We start from the raw sequence: 16,931 nt of genomic DNA, 5'->3' as shown, positions 1-16,931 counted from the left end.
TTTTACTCGGGAAATCTTTTTTCTTTCTTTCTTTTTGTTCAGTTTGAAATTTTCAGTTTGAGGCAGTTAATAGCTTTATGTATCCCTTTAATATGCTATATTAATAATATTAGGTACAGTTTCGTCGCCTATAAAAACATCAAGTAGCTACAAAAATCATTCTTAATATTTAAATTAAAAAAAAAAATTTGGGTAATCAGTAAAAAGGCTTTGTATAATGGGTTCCGAAAAGAAATTCATGAATATTTATTTAGATTTGGTTTTTATAAAAAAGTTGTAACAAATTTCCCGGAACAAATAGTTTTCGTTTGTTTTTTGGAAGCGATAAATATAATTTGTAAACATAATTTTGAATTTGACGGCGGTTTGGTTAGATGTTGGACTGCGACTTACCTGGGAGGTAATTTATTTCTCTCTTAAAAGATAGTGAATTATTAAACGTCCGGTGAGTTTCATTAAGAGTTTAATATTGGAAGATCAAATAAAATTGGTTATTGGAGTAAAAGTCACGCGTTTGTTCGCTGGAATGTTTAGTTCGTTGTATGGAAACCGCAACATACTTGATCAGTTTTGTTTTGTATCTTCGATACAATAACTCTAAAACGCTCGTTCAGGAGGGACTCACTAAATTTGGGTCTTTTAAAATGTTTAAATATCAGTACTTATCTGTATTTTACCTTAGATTTCGGAATTAGTAATCGGATTGATTTCTCACATTTCATCTCAGCAGTAAAATAATCCATCAGGCTAGTTGAGTGGGAACCAATATGTTTGATGCACGCTGTTAGTAATGACCTAGTTCCCTAAGAAACTCTTTATATCGTAAAGAAAAGACATTAACTTTGTTGCAAATTCTTATTTCACAGAAAGTAGTGAAAGAATTCTGTTAAAGAAAATTTTTTTTTTTTTTTTGAACTTTGTAGGTCTTCTCTCTTTTTTGGTTTTGGTATCTGAATCGTAAACATTGGTTAATGAATGCGTAGGAGTATCGTATTGACATTAATATTGTTCATATCTGTATACATTGTATTAGTGTGTTGTTTGGGTTTGTGCAGTGAAGTGGTGGGAGCAGAGTTTGTGTACTGTGGCGAAGGAGGAGGGGGAGCCAGCGCTAACAGATCTGAGTGTGTTCCCCGCAGGGAGGGGAGACACTCTCCGCTGTATCCCCTTGGATCTGCATATGTGTGCGTTGTGTGACTACATGGTGTATTCTATTTGTATATGTATGGTACGGTATCTTAGTGTGGAGTAGAACAGCGCGCTCCTTAACCACACAATGCTTCTTAATACTTCTTCGTCTTCTACTCGTGTGTGATGTTCGTCGACTGGTAGTGCCGTGATTTCTTTTTACACAGTCCATTGTGCTATACTGTAGGCCACAACTTCGATCTGCATTCTAGTCTGATGAGTGTATTTTTTGAATAAAATGGTGTATCAGCTGTGATTGTGTCTTTGGTAAATAAAATACCTTCCAGTTGTTTGTGCCACTTATCTTCACTGGGTCTTCAGTTGAAGATCATCATATTTACCCTTTCGTCACACTTTAGAGCGTAGGCCACTAGCGAAGTGTAAGCTCGTCTCACGGCCTTAAAATACGTCGTTACCAACAAAAAAAATAGGTCAGAACTTAAATTATATTATTTTATTTATTTCAAAGTTTGTTATTAAAAAGACTTCGTAATGCTTATCAGAGTGGCAACATAATTAAAGAAAGAAGGGGTAGATATAAGTTCCAAGCTTAAGGGAATCTGTATTGCAGGTTGCCTACCTTGATTTGCCTGCTTTCATCCCTTAATCTTAATCCCTTAATCTTAATCCCTTAATCTTAATATTCTTTCCGTATTTTATTTACAAATATTTTTTATTTTATTTACTTACATTTCTTATTTTTTGATTTGTAATTTTGTCTTCATATTTAAGTAGTTGATGAATCAGATACCGGTAAATTTCTTTTCTAGTTCTTAGATATTTAGTTGATTATTTTTCGTAGACTTTTGCAGAATTATATTTCTAATCTTTTCTAATAACTTAAATCTACAAAAAAAAATATTCTTTACACTTCCTCTGAATTTCTTTTATAAGACTTTTAATATTATAGAGGCATCCTTGGCTCCAAAAAAAAAAAAACCGAAGAAGATTCTCTAATAATTTGCCAAGTAGCCTGTTTTAGGCTTATCAAGCCTATCTCGCTTTCTGTAGCACCAAATCGATAGAATTGAATAGATGATTCCTCTCGATAACCTGCTTTAAAGATCAAAATGGTTATTATAATGCACACGAATAAAATTAGCTGAAATGCATTCTATGGCTTCAAGAAGTGCAATTATTGAAGTCTAATCTTCTTGATGTTTTGAGACAATCATAATTTTAGTTTTTAGTTAGTTTTTAAAAATATTAAGCAAAAAAACTATCTGAACTATAACTGCACATGGTAGTCTCATAGGATCCATAAAAATTGGTAAAAAAATAACCTTTTTGAACTTTTTTTTCGTATTTAAATAGATATTCTAGTGATTCTGGGGAAGCAGAAAGATCAAACAAGGAAGTGAAGCTTCTGGAAATTACAGGGCTTACATGAAATCGGAAGACATGAAACTATTTTTCCCTCCCTAACAATAAACCTAATTATCAATTAACAGCTAGCTTAGAGAAGCCATCAGCTATTTTTAGACAGATTTATATTTTATTTCCAAAGAGATTGTGATCCGTCTTAATAAAATTTAATCTACTTCTAGTTTCGGTGGCGGGTTGGTTTAGTAAATATTTGAATGCGGACTTATATGTAGGGTAGAGCCCAGTTTGAGTATTGCGATTTCACTTTTCTTTGCTGGAAAAAATATTGATAGAAAAGACTGTACTTCCACCACTGCATCGAATTTGGCAGTGTGTCGACAAGCTGCGTCTGGTAAAATTAGGAAATTTGAGAACACTTTCTGTTAAGAAAATTACACTTGGGTGAAATCGAGTAAAAAACAAGTGATTCAAATTGATTTGCTACACTTTTTCTAACTGCTGTGTTGCTACAGAGTAAAATTATCAAAGCTGTTACGAGGAAGTAAAAAAGGCGATAGATTGTTGTTTTGAGTTAATAAATTTTCTAAAAACATGAAAAATTACAGTTTTTTCCTCACTTATTTACTTCCGCTTCGAACTGGGAAAAGATTTTTTTTTTTTATCGGAAAGGATCTAGTGGATGAAAAATAGTTATTTATTTAACAAGTGTGGAAAGTAGTACTTTTCCTCACGCGAGGCAGGTTTTGCACGCACGAGCGAGCGAAGCGAGGCGAGTGCAAGTGCAAATTGCCGAGTGTGCGGAAAATACTTTACACTCGAGTTAAATATTATATTTTTTCTGCAACCATTAGATTTATTAACTAAAAAAATTAAAAATTTCATTTTTACAGTCTACAAAAAGTAATTTATTTATTATAAACATTTATTGTTATATTACAATTATTTACATTACTTACGTATTTACATTTCTTATTACATTTTCTGCTGTTTCTTTTATTGATGGAGGAGTGTTTTCTAAACAGGAATCACTAGAATCCATTTTAAATTTCTATAAGGTAACACTATAACCCTTTTAACTGTTATAATTAAAAATATCTAATTATTTATTAAAGTATTATTTTTATTTCTATATTCCTTTCAATTTTTATTTTATTTTTTAATATTCGTTTTTTAATTATTTAGTTACGTTAAATAAGCTTATTAAAGTTTTACAGAAAATATTTATGTAAATAACAAAACTTCTTATATCAAGGAAGCACAATAAAGTTTTTCCACTCACTAGTGAGGAAAGTGACACTAATGGGAATATTTCCCCACTTGTTGGGAAGTTGGGCATTACACAGCTGATTTTAATTGAGTAATGAGAACTTCCCCACATGGTTGCAGAAAAAGAGTTTTCTTTCTCTGCGAGTAGCTTGAAAAAGAAGCTAAATTCTTAAAAAAGAACTCCAGGTTTTTCCTCGGAGTATCTGAGATTTAGACTTAACCTTTGTCTTGTACAAATACTACGTAAAACTAAGTGCTGCATGATAACACTTGTCAATCTAAAGACACAATCAGTAACTAAAGTGCCAAAAAAACCACATTCATGTTTAGGCAGGAGCATTAATTTAATAAAAGTTGATTTTGAAGATATATTTGTTGTAAAGGGACATTTATGTGATTTCTTCTTAATGACAAGCAATGAACACTTCTTCATGTCTAATCTCAACATTGAGAAGAACTCAGCTTTCATATAAACTCAAAATACAAGTGAACTGAACTTCTTATCTTTTTAGAGGACTTGATGACTGATGCTCACAGATTAATTGTCGCTTCATAATTGTGATTATTAATCAATAACCGTGCTGGTGGTTAAAGATTTCACTTCATCTTAGGGATTGTAAATAATTTAAATAATACATTTTTTTTTGCCAGCAAAAATGGGATTACCAACATTGTACTTCATCTGAAAATTCGTTGACTGACATAGATGAGAATATTTATTTAAATTGTTTTATTAATATTTGACAAAAATAAAATACAGAGGAATGTAGACTCCAGCTTGCATAGTATAATATTTGTGAATGAAGTTAATAATGTACAATGCAGAATTACATGAGGATCCTACCTAGTAAAATGATCATTTATTTCTTCTTTAAATCAAATTTGGTGTTTTTAATTTCACTCCTACTCTGTCTCTCTCTGAGGGGGGGACATTTCTTTTGAAATTGTCTATAGATATCCAATATTAATTAATTAATCAATATTATAGTATGGCTGCATTAATTGCATATTACGTCATGCATTACATTTTGCGGCAGTAACCTTGACCAATTCTTAGGAAAAAGGCGGAAAAACCAAAAGTTATGCAAGCAAAACAAGTTGCGAGTTTACATTTACCTTAACAATTTTTTGGATAGATAAATTTTCGTCGTAGAGAAATGTTTAAAGGACGTTGTCTTAACCAAGAAGTATTTTTCCTACATGAATTTTCCTTTATTTCCATTTAGTTTTTTATTTTTTTGAATTGCTCGGTACAATTTACTCTCTGATCTTAACATATGTCTCCATTTCCTCTGTGCTTCACTCTCTTGAGGTCTTGGGCTAAAATCACTAATAGATCATTTTCAATATGTTAGGAAACTTTTGATTAGTTTCTCTGTAGGGATCTGGAGTAAATTTGGAGATTTTATTTATTTACTTTTATGAAAGTTGATTCTATTAATGAGGGACAGATGTTGGTCTAGAAGTAATCAAGTGTGGCTTACTAAGTGGGAGATTCCCAGTTCGAATCTAGCGTGTAGTTAATTTTTATTTGCTAGGTAAAAATGGTGATAGTCAAACTTGTGCTTCTGCCTCCCCCTCGATCACGTTAAGTCCTACCTGAACAAAATAGACGATTACTTTACTTCTTTTAATGAACTCCTTGCTGCGGTCCGTTGACTTCTTGCAGAAACAAAATGCTGTTTTTGCGCAAATGAATTATCAGTCCTAGATAAAAAAGAAAAAATTTATTACGTCTACTGTTTTATTTTTAAATTGTTTTATAAGCAAAATCTTAGACATAAGTTGCAGTTTTAATTGAATTTCTTTCATAATTGAATAAACTGTGCTAAATATTATCTTAAAAGAATTAATTTCGTTGTTGCAAATTTGTCATCATTTTCCACTTCCGATTTGAAAAATCCTAGTGACTTTTTGGCTCCTCTACTACTCGGCGGCAAGAGACAATTCGCTGTTTCTGAATCACAACTACTTCGATCTCAATTTGCTTCCTTATGACATCCGTTCGGAAAAAGCTAATGGTATAAAAAAAGGCCTAAGAATTCAAAAATTCTGTTTTCAAAATTTATATACCTTATTCTTATCTCAATTCCCGTGAGAGTTTCTTAAGAAAATGATTGTCAGGCACTTTAATCCTTTTTGTTGAGGGACCAAACATTACATTAAAGTGAGCTCTTTGATATTCTGTTTTTCTGCTAAAATGTAAAAGGCTAATGAAATTCTAGGCTTCTTTACTTACCTCTTAAGTTTATTACCTCCTATTTTCAAAATATTTGTTTGCTTACTTATTAAACTTATTTATCAAAAAATCTGCCATCAGTGTCTTTACTAGAACATATTCTTTGATCTGCACTTTCTTTGTTCGATACACTTTTTGTTGGAGACGAAAAACTCCAGGGTTGTTCTCGTTAGAACAGTGGAGCTCAATAACTAATCAGCTTTTTTGCTTTTAATATGCATTTTTTTTTTTTACAAAATTCAAGTTTAGAATACCTCTTATCGTTGTAAGAGATTACAGTAAGTGGATGTAATTGAAGTGAATTAACTCAGATTTTTAACATTTTGCACAAAATATTTAATAAAGTTGTCAAACTTTGGCCTTTAATTCATCCCTTGCCTTAAAAGAAGCTCTTTTTCCAAAATCAAGTTAATAGGTAATAATATTTATGATTCGATTTTATCAAAACTAACTTGGATTTCTTATTGAACAGGATAGATACAACGTTCATGTTCATTTAAATTCCAATTAGTTATTATCAACCCCTTAAGCCCATGTTTCAATTTTTTTAATTATTTATTTATTTATTTATTTAAACGTTTATTGTACAACAGAACAAAAATACTTTAAAAAATCTAAAAAACGTAAATGCCTTGGTCAAAGACCGTCAGGCGAGCTCCGTACAATAACAATACAATAGATAAAATATTTTAACCAAAGTTCTTTTTACAAATTGAACAATAATATTTTTTACACTAAATTTAAAATATATGATTAATGGATTTTAAGTTATTGTATTGTAAATATATTATATTGTGATTGGAGAGAGAGTTGCAATTAAATTATTCATTTCTCAAAATATAGTTTTATTTATTTATTTATTTTTCTTATTTTATTTTTATTTTTTATTTTTTTATTTTATTTTATTTTTTAAATTTCTATAGCCATAAGCGTGATGCACAAATTTACTAAGTGCAACCCAGTTGCAACCGTTTAACAGTTCTAAACATTTAACGGAAGTTAAATATGCGGAACCAAAAAAACGCATTCTGAACTCCGCCAAAGTAGGGCACTCCGCCATGAAATGATGAAGGTCCTCAGCTATAAGCAGATTACAAAGCGGACAGAAGAGCGTGCTATCGTTTAACCAAGGTTTATGTGTCAAGTTGAGCATATCTGATCTTACTTTTATAATTAATTTGCAATCTTGAAATGTTTGTGTACACAGATAATGGTTAGCCAGTGAAAAGTTTAAAAAGGGGTAAACTGAATGAGTGGAACTATTTTTTGCTGCTTCTAGCAATTTACACTTTTCATGATCAACAATAGCTTTCAGTAATGTACTAGATAGCTCGCTCCACTGTTCTGCCAAAGGCCTATTAGCTTCCATACATAGATTATGCTTATTTAACAATGAGTGCCACTGCTCATTAATTTAATTTAATTTAAAGAATTCTTTTAAAAACAAAATATTTATTGTTAAATGTTTAAACTTACTCTTTTAGGAAGCAAATCTCTAGAACACCTGTTAGTGCACGGTTAAGTCCCTTATCAGCATGTTCAATGTTTTTGAACTGCCTGCGGCCACTCTGACGCCTTATCTTCTGCTAACGTTAGCATACGAACTAAACAGTCGCATTAATGTCTCCGTCCACACAAACTTAAGATTTATTAGCTTACTCATAAATTTTATAAGGTAAAAAAATATATATATATATATTTTCCTTTAAAACAACTCCATTATTAATTATTTTTATTAGATGTAATTAATTAAGGTTTTAATAAATTTCTTTTAATTAATTACTGTTATTAGTTCCGGTTTTACTGGCTGTGATTTTTACTTAAAGCGGAAATGTTGTAGTAAAAAAGCGAAGATGAATTGCTTGATTACCCAGTTTTTGACTAAACGTTATGGCACTAGGGTGTTAGCTTTTTACGCTTGATTGTGGCTGCCAGTCTTATGATTATACCTTAGAATGTTTGAAACCTGTCACAGATCAGAGTGATCATAAAACAAAACTGGTTGCATAGTATCAGAATGTCTACTTCTAGGCAAACAACTATGCTAAAATTCTTTCAGTGTGAGCTAGATTCTAAGTTTGAAGACAAATTTTTGGCCTTGAGCAATTAAAACAAAATCGTTGTGCAACTTTGTTAATTATCATTTGAATAATTAGCAATTGTGTAGTAGTTAAGCTTTTGTAAGCTTTTACACTTGTTGTAAAGTTTAAACTAACGATGCATTGAGATAAATTTAAGAAATCGCATATTCTTTATGAAAATATTTAATGTGCTGCCTGTTAATATTAGAGATGCATTTTAAAAAAGCATTACTGACTTAAAAAGTATAGTAAAGTAAGTTGCATTTCTCTACGTCCTGAAAATAAATGCAATCAAAGTTCAGTACTCTCAAATGAAGTTAGAAGAGTCAATGTGGGTAGCAAAAATATAAGCAATGAAGGCTAGGAAACAAGTTGAGAAGGTATGGACAAATATTAGGTTAAATGGTGGAAAATGCAGACCAATTGGCAGAGCTATAATTGAATCGATAAATAGTTGGAATGACCAGATTTGCCAAACTTTAAAAAGTGATTTCTACTTCGACTAAATCGAAGAAGGTGTTTAAAATTACTTTACTAATCAACATTCCTCTCTATCGTTCTACCGTCATTAACTCCTGTAACCACAATTCTTGACAAACAGAAACAAGAAATCTTTCTTGACAAAGAAAAGACGAGGGTGAGGGTGACAGTTAAAGTCCGGAACTTAATAACAAGGTCCAATCTGTGCGGAAGTCTTAAAGCAAATTAGGCTGAGTTGGTTGCTAGTTGTGGAATCTAACGGAGGTCTCTACTAAGCGTACAATACGAACTTTTTTTTGGCAAATATCAATGGCGACGGGCATGCTTAGGTTGACGTGGATGGGCGAGGGAAAGGAAGTATTCAGGAAAAAAGGATATTCTCTCACAGCTGGACAATGGCCGGGGAGCAACGATGAAGTTCTCAATTCGAAAAAGAAAATATACAAGTAATCTTCTACTACAGCGTTTCATGTATGAAGTAGAGTTCGCTGATCAGAACGTCCTGCTGCAGTTTTCTTTCTGAAATAACTGAAGTCCTCTTAAAGCAGATACTTTCATTTATAAATACAAATTATAATTATCTCGTCTATGCTACTTCTTGCTCATCCTCCACAACGATCCGAGATCTCATTGTGAAGTGGCAGTGGATCGTGACGCACCTAAACACAGTTAACTCAACCTGACACGTTGAAACGTATATATTTTTCTTTTAATGAACGCCCCCATTGGCTAGCTTATTTATTTAACTTGTTGTACTAGGTACGCACATTGGTGTGCACTAGACAATATACGATAATTCATTCTTAAATTTTAATTAATGGCAACACTTCAAGGAACAAAAGTTAGGAAGTGATTTTTTTTAGCGTCTTCTTATCGAACGTAAATAAGAAAGTGCATATACTTGCACCATCGGCCAACCATTTCAGTTGACAGTGAACAAAACGTAATTAATATATATTATTGTTCCTTAATTATCTAGCTGTATTATGCAGAAATAGTTATTACAAACGAGCGTGCTTTTAAAGTTACTGTCTACAAGTTTTAATGAAGAATCAATTAATAGAAAGGTTTTTCCGAATGCATTTAATCTTCCTCCAGAGCTCTTTATCAGCTATTAATTACATCATGCTAGTAAATTAGATAAAAGTTAATTACTTGAATTAATTAAAGATTCCTTTTAATTTTAATTTAAAAGAAACATTCATTTTCGTCAAACAGAATTTTGACCAAATTTATGTTTAAGAAAATAAATTTGATTGCAGCTTAAACAATCAAGCAATCAATAATCAATCAAATGAATTGTTTCTTCCTAAATTCTATTTTTTTCTTCTTCTTCTTCTTAAAGTTTGTCCAAAAGTTAGCTACATTGGTATTTAGTCTGATGGCTGGTTTTTCAACACTTCACTAGTTTATTTACGAATAAATTAGCACTAAATCGCTAAACATTTTGTTTCATCAATTTTGTCAGTAATTTACATCGCTGCTGAGTTTATTGCGTCCAAGTGAATGGATTGTTATAATCTAGACTTTGAGACTAAAGTAATCTTTCCGTAAACCACTGGTTTGCGCGCGCAAAAAAAAGTTAAGATACAAATTTTGGCAAAATTAAATAAAATTAAAATTAAAAGCAAAGTTTTTTATTTATTAATTTTTATAATATTATATATATATGATATTGTAGTCCCACGATAGCCGAGCGGTTAGAGGCTAGACCCGCAAAACTAAGATGTATTGCGGTACTAGACTATATTTCCCGGTCTATATCTTTAATGGTTAATATGAGAAATTTACAGTAGAGTATGTTTGCTAGTCGCCACGATAGCCGAGCGGTTAGAGGCTAGACCCGCAAAACTAAGATGTATTGCGGTACTAGACTATATTCCCCGGTCTATACCTTTAATGGTTAATATGAGAAATTTACAGTAAAGTATGTTTGCTAGTCGCCACGATAGCCGAGCGGTTAGAGGCTAGACCCGCAAAACTAAGATGTATTGCGGTACTAGACTATATTTCCCGGTCTATACCTTTAATGGTTAATATGAGAAATTTACAGTAAAGTATGTTTGCTAGTCGCCACGATAGCCGAGCGGTTAGAGGCTAGACCCGCAAAACTAAGATGTATTGCGGTACTAGACTATATTCCCCGGTCTATACCTTTAATGGTTAATATGAGAAATTTACAGTAGAGTATGTTTGCTAGTCGCCTCCGTCCACGACTCCTGATTTGGTAGTTTGACGTAAAGCCCCGCCTGAAAAAATTGGCATTACTTCACTTAACTACTTTTTATATAATATTTTACGTATACATCTATTTCTTTAGACGATACAAACTATCAAACTATTATAAACATTACAGTGAACAAATTTATCGTTTCATACTGGACTCCCACGCGGAGGTCCCGGGTTCGAATCCAGCGGCTGACCCTTGGATTTTCTCTTCCTGGGAGCTTCTTGCGGCTCGCTGTCCGGTGATGGACGGTGTTGTCTGTAACGAGAGAGCACTGTCCGGAGGCCGGCAGTGCACTGAAAAAAGCTCCGGGCGCTAATGACCTCAGCTGTTGATGCGCCAAAAAAAAAAAAAAAAAAAAAAAAAAAAAAAAAAAAAAAATTATCGTTTCACAGGATGTTTCATTTTCTGTGTTTTGAATATAATATTTACCAAATAATATTTGATGCAATTATATTGTACCTAAAATTTATTATTATTGCATACCGTAGACCTGACATATTCTTGCCTGAGATCTTAGGTATGGAATAGGCATGGAAAATATCAAATATTCGTACAATAAGATTTTAGATTTTAGATTTAAAATGACAGGGCGGAACCCTATCCCCACCGCACCGCAGCGACAAGAGACTTATTGTGCTTTCCCCTTAAGTCTAATAGGTGAAACCTCCCCTTATAAAAAGGTCGAGAGCTTTCCCTACCAGTTCCTTCTGCGTTATAATCTCCTTTGGCCTCAAAGTTCCAAAGATATCGTAGCGCAGTCTCTCAATTGCAACGCGATCGAACAACAGGTGAGAGGGGCCGTTTATTCCTCTTCCTGGCACAATCTGCACAACGGTTCCGAGCTAATAAGTCCTAACTTGTACAGGTGCTTTCTGAACCTTCCGTGCCCTGTGAATAGGCCTGTAATCCTGCCCAAACCTAGAGTCACACAAGAAAATTAATTTGCTAAAGATCCTCGATAAATGCCCTGAAATTGTTGCTATTTCAAAAATGATTAGGGAAGCAAGCCATGTTTGAACATATTCACGCAAAATGACCACAACAATTCATATCTCCGCCTCAATCGGAAATCCTCTCTTCCAAGATTACCATAATGAGATAGCGATCTAAGCAATATTGGACCAAATATAGTACGTTAGCTCATTGTGTGATTGTGTGGATGTAGTAATATGTTATTTATAGATATATATTTGATATTTACTATAAATGAGCAAGTTATAGTAACGTGTATGGTGGCATGATTTAGCGTAATTTAGTTTGAAGGTCAAGCCTATTATATTTAATTCCAGCTGGTTGCCCATTAAGAAATATACAGCGGATGTAGCTGATGACGTAATTACAATATTGTATGAATTTAACAACAGATCTTAACAAAAATTTGGTTTTATAAAAAAGTTAATTGCCTTCAAATTATAAAACCAAATAGGGTTCTGCTCTCCCGGATTTCTTTTCCTGGGTAAACTGAAACTGAAACTGAAATTGAAGTCAGCAAAAAATGAAATTTCCATCCCTTTTTATCGGGTGAAGGCACAGCAAGAAGAAATGCGATTGAGAAGAATAACTTACAAGGTTGGGTGGAGAAAAACAATCCAACAAAGTTTTAGTAAATCAGTATGGGTTTTATTGTGAGAAAGAATTGGAAAATTATTATTGTGACCATAAAAGATGAGGGTAAAAAACGGAATAAGGTCGCACTTCTTCTAATTCAAGTTTCCTCAGATTTAAGATACTAAATTGTATTAACGTAACTCTGGTGAAAATTCCGCACATCCAAAACTATTTAAATTTTTCCCACAAATAATCATCGTCTCAGATGCCCGGAAATATCAAATTCTCTTTTACTGAAAAAGAAAAAATGTTTGAAATAAAAGCGATTCGACGCAAATGTACAATTATTATTCTAACGTTCTAAGCAATCACCTTTCTTTCATAAAGTTTTGTTCTTAACATCAAGATTTAATAAATGAATTAAATTTTTACACTTTCAACTTTTTTAAAATCGATAATATACATCGAATTTTGATCGTGAATAAACTTTAAAATTGATATTAAAGTTATAACCAATTAAATTTGAATAGAATTGTAAAATAATAACCACTTCTCAGATCGCGAGATTCTACTTAGAAATTGTTCTGCAAATAATAAATTTACCTCTTTTATTTTTTTTTGTTCCTTTACATTGTTCTGACAGAGAACAAGCGCTGACAGAACAAGGATGAACAGAGAGTGAAAAAAAAGAAAGAATAAATACTGCTAACAAGGGAATGTAGATAGATGGTTTCTTAGTTGCAAGAATTGTGTCTTTGTTTTGCCGTTCTGTCCAATTTTGTCCAAATTTGGAATGTGTCCCAGGTCGCCCTTGATATATTATACAATCGTTTTTAAATTTATCTTTCAATGATACTTTCTTATCTAAAATAAGAACTTCTTTTTGATATATTTCTCTTTTTTTTATTTTGTGTTTGTAAATATATATATATTTTTGTTTTATCTGGCAAGTTTTGACAGCAGAAGAATATAAATTAATTCTTAAATTCCTGTAGTAAATTGCAGTTAGGTAACTGAAATTGGTAAAATTTCTTTCATCGTCCCTCAGGCTATGAAACTTTTTGGGTCACCACTTGTTGATCTAGTAGAGGGTCCACTTCTTTTTACGAGGTCCAATGTTTTCCAACCAGTCGGTTTGGTCTTCTACATCTCATATTGCGAACTAGCAATATCAGAGCATCGTTGTCAGGCACCATATAAATAGGCCTATTCCTGTGCTGTCCAAGTCTCCACTGGGGCCCTGGGACACCTATCCCATCCAGAAAAATAACCTGTAGAAATATTTGCTGAAGCTATGTGCGCTATAAAAAAAAAAAGCATATGGCTAGGTTCAGTCGTTCCAATCTCTGAGCTAGTTACAGAGAGGCTGGAAGGAGATGGTGCCATTCTTTTTTTGTCCAGTCCAGTGGGTGGACTAGTATGACGCAAGCTGGCCCTTCAATAATTGGATTTCCTTTCCAGCCCAAAAGTCGTACAAAATCAAAATGCTTGCAAAAGATATTCGCATTGGATCAGAGTGTGTGGTATTGTCGTGAGTTCTGGATTCCTTATGGCCGCCCTAGAGTCCCCTTTTAAACTTTTAAGTTTAGTTCGAGATGTGTACATTGTATGTAAATGAGAATGTGCGTTGAAAGGGTCGTTGAAATACCTTTGAAGGGCCAATGCCTTTTGCGCGATAGAGTATTAAAATTAAAAAAAAAGAAACTGCGATAATCTGATTTTTTAAAGTAAGATCAAGATAACTTGCTTGATCTTATTCAAAACTAGGAAAGCCCTAGAGAAAAAGAAACTACCAACTTCAAAACCAGCATGAACGAAGATGTCGGTCAGAGATTTCCGACCTAGAGACTGGTCAAAGTGGAAGTTGAGGACACAATGACTGAAACAGGAATGATGTATCTAAAGGGTTTTTGTTTAGTTAAGACTGGGAAACCCTAAACATTAATGTTAATTTCGTGAAAGCAAAGTTAGCCGAATATCGAACCGAATTTTAATACATGTACCCTATACAGTTCATTCTGATGTAATTCTTATACGAGGGTCGTTTGAAAAGTCCGTGCAAAGTCAGAGAGATAGCACTACTGGCGCGTATCGAGGTTATGTTTAGTTAGTAGCATCTCTTGGAAGAACACACACCAAGTTTCAGCCAGATCGGTCTATTTCTTTGTGTTTGGCATTCGTTTGAATCGAGGAAGTCGAGTGATTTTCAAAAAATGGACGAAAAAGAATTTCGTGTGTTGATTAATCACTACTTTATGAAAGGCAAAACGCCTCAGGAGACTAAAGAGAAGCTTGATAAACATTATGGTGACTCTGCACCTTCGATTAGAACAGTTTATAAGTGGTTTCAAAATTTTCGGAGTGGCCATATGGGCACAAGTGACGCTGAACGTTCTGGACGCCCTGTTGAGGTTACTACTCCAGAAATGATTGATAAAATCCATGATATGGTGATGGATGACAGAAGAGTGAAGGTGTGTGAGATTGCTAGTGCTGTGGGCATCTCGAATGAACGGGTACATAATATTTTGCAACAACATTTGGACATGACAAAGCTATCCGCAAGATGGGTGCATCACCAACACCTTCACCAGCTCACACCTCAGCAGTTGTGGTCGCAAAATTAATGGAAATAGGGTTCCAACTCGTTTCACATCCCCCCTATTCTCCAGACTTGGCTCCCTCGGACTACTATTTGTTCCCCAATATGAAGAAATGGCTGGCGGGAAAATGATTTTATTCAAACGAGGAGGTGATTGCAGAAACGAATGGCTATTTTTCAGACTGGGACAAATCCTATTATTCGGAAGGGATCAACAAACTAGAGCAGCGTTGGACGAAGTGTATAAGCCTAAAAGGAGACTATGTTGAAAAATAAAAAAGGTTTACCCCAAAAAATTAAGTAGTTTTTATTTTTGCACGGACTTTTCAAACGACCCTCGTAAATTTAAAAGATAGAACGTTAACCAATTGGAAAAAGTACTACCTAATGAAGAACAATAAATTTATGCCAACAATATACTGGGCAATTGACACCTTTATAGGTATGGTCCTTACCCAGCTATACAGCTCTGTTCCGTCAATTAAACATCACCCTTTACGATGAAATCTCTGCTATTGGAATGTTCAATGAACTAAACCCCACTTTACCGCACTCACCATAGCGGGCATTTCATTCAAACAAAATTGTTTTAATAAACTTCATTAAAAAATACCAACAGCGTATGAACAATATCTGAATATAAATCCATCAATATTAATCAAGACCGGATGTGAAATAAAAACTTCCTATTTGATTTAATCATTATGAACGACGTAGACTCCACTGCATCCATTTAACAATACATGTTGGAATTACTTACATCAATGAATTATATTTTACCGTTAAGCTATGTCCATATAAAAAAAATTAGTATGAATACGTTTATATGAATATAATTATGCATGAAACGCGTTACAAGGTTGCAGTGCTTCAAGTTGCATGAAAAGGGACTACTAATTTATTGTTACCTTGCAAAGGAAGAATGACAAATGAATTATCATCTATATTTGAGTACAAATTGATGAACTAGCGGTTTCTCTCAGCTACGGCCATGTTTTTAGGCAGAAATGTTTAGATTCGCAATTTCCTTTTCTCCAAATTCTTAATTGTAATTCTTTTTTAGTTTTTCTGTTAAGCAACATTTCCTAAGAAATTGTATTCAAACCTAATTATAACTCTCCGTGTAACCATCCTTACGGATTTATTTAGGGATTGCAGTAAAACATGGTCAACTACCTTTGTTGTCATTGTTGGCTGATAAAGCAACAAGAACAAGTTACTGAGAGCGCCCATTTTGGAGAAGCTGCCGAAAGAGCAGTGTTGTTTCTTTTGCAAAACTTACAACTTTATGAAATCTTTATGAATGAAACACACTTTATGAATATAGGCCCAAAAATAAAATAAACAGTAATTGTTTTTCGTCATTCTTTCTCCGCTTCTGGATGTAGTACGTATTCTAGAAACGACTGGTTTGACAGATGTTATATGCCTTTATTACAAATATTTAGATATCTCAGGGTTTTTCTAATATTTTCAAAATTGAATATATAGGTTTCATGACCGTAAATTCTTAAACTAAGAATACATATATGTACAAATAAAAAAAGGAGTCTATTCTTTAACGATGCCCTGAAGAAGACAATACATTTGTCGAAACGTTGGCAAAAAGACGAGTTGTTTTTTTTTTATTCGACCGATTCCTCGTCAATCTTGAATCCTTAGTTTAATTTTCAACATTCTTGAGTAGTCTAGAAATGCGGTCTTATTCGAGGCAGTTGTTCAGTTGGTAGATAGTCTTCTGGGCAGAAGAAATTGCTTTCGGACAAGTAGTTACGGAATTAAAACTCTAGATGGAATTGGTTTCTGTTCGAATAGTCAGTCCTGAATAAAAAAAATAAATTAATAAATAGATACTTTCAAGAGTGCCAGAATGTGCTAGATGACTGGAAGTAACTACTTTCAATCATATAAGTACTGAATCATATTCTGTTCAGGAGTGACCAGATCGTTTGGAAATTTCGGGAAAATGAG

The 16,931-nt window shown here is 33.3% G+C and overlaps 1 protein-coding gene across 6 annotated transcripts in view; it reads left to right on the top strand.

Annotated features, from left to right (window-relative positions):
• Positions 1 to 16,931, top strand: part of sick (sickie) — a 353,303-nt gene that overhangs the window by 87,837 nt on the left and 248,535 nt on the right. The window contains exon 1 of one of the 6 annotated variants that reach the window (XM_074127784.1): positions 1,176 to 1,619. The exons of 4 other annotated variants lie outside the window; for them this stretch is intronic. The gene's annotated coding sequence lies outside the window, so the exon portion shown is untranslated. Of the gene's footprint in view, positions 1 to 1,175; positions 1,620 to 16,931 lie in introns of those variants that run through there. One more of the 6 variants, XM_074127793.1, reaches the window with a different exon arrangement.

Source organism: Rhodnius prolixus, unplaced genomic scaffold (assembly GCF_049639745.1).
Source record: "Rhodnius prolixus isolate KJV_2025 unplaced genomic scaffold, Rpr scaffold_1, whole genome shotgun sequence".
Lineage (NCBI taxonomy): Eukaryota > Metazoa > Arthropoda > Insecta > Hemiptera > Reduviidae > Rhodnius > Rhodnius prolixus.
The sequence above is the reverse complement of the archived record's forward strand: the minus strand, read 5'-3'. Positions and strand labels throughout refer to the sequence as shown.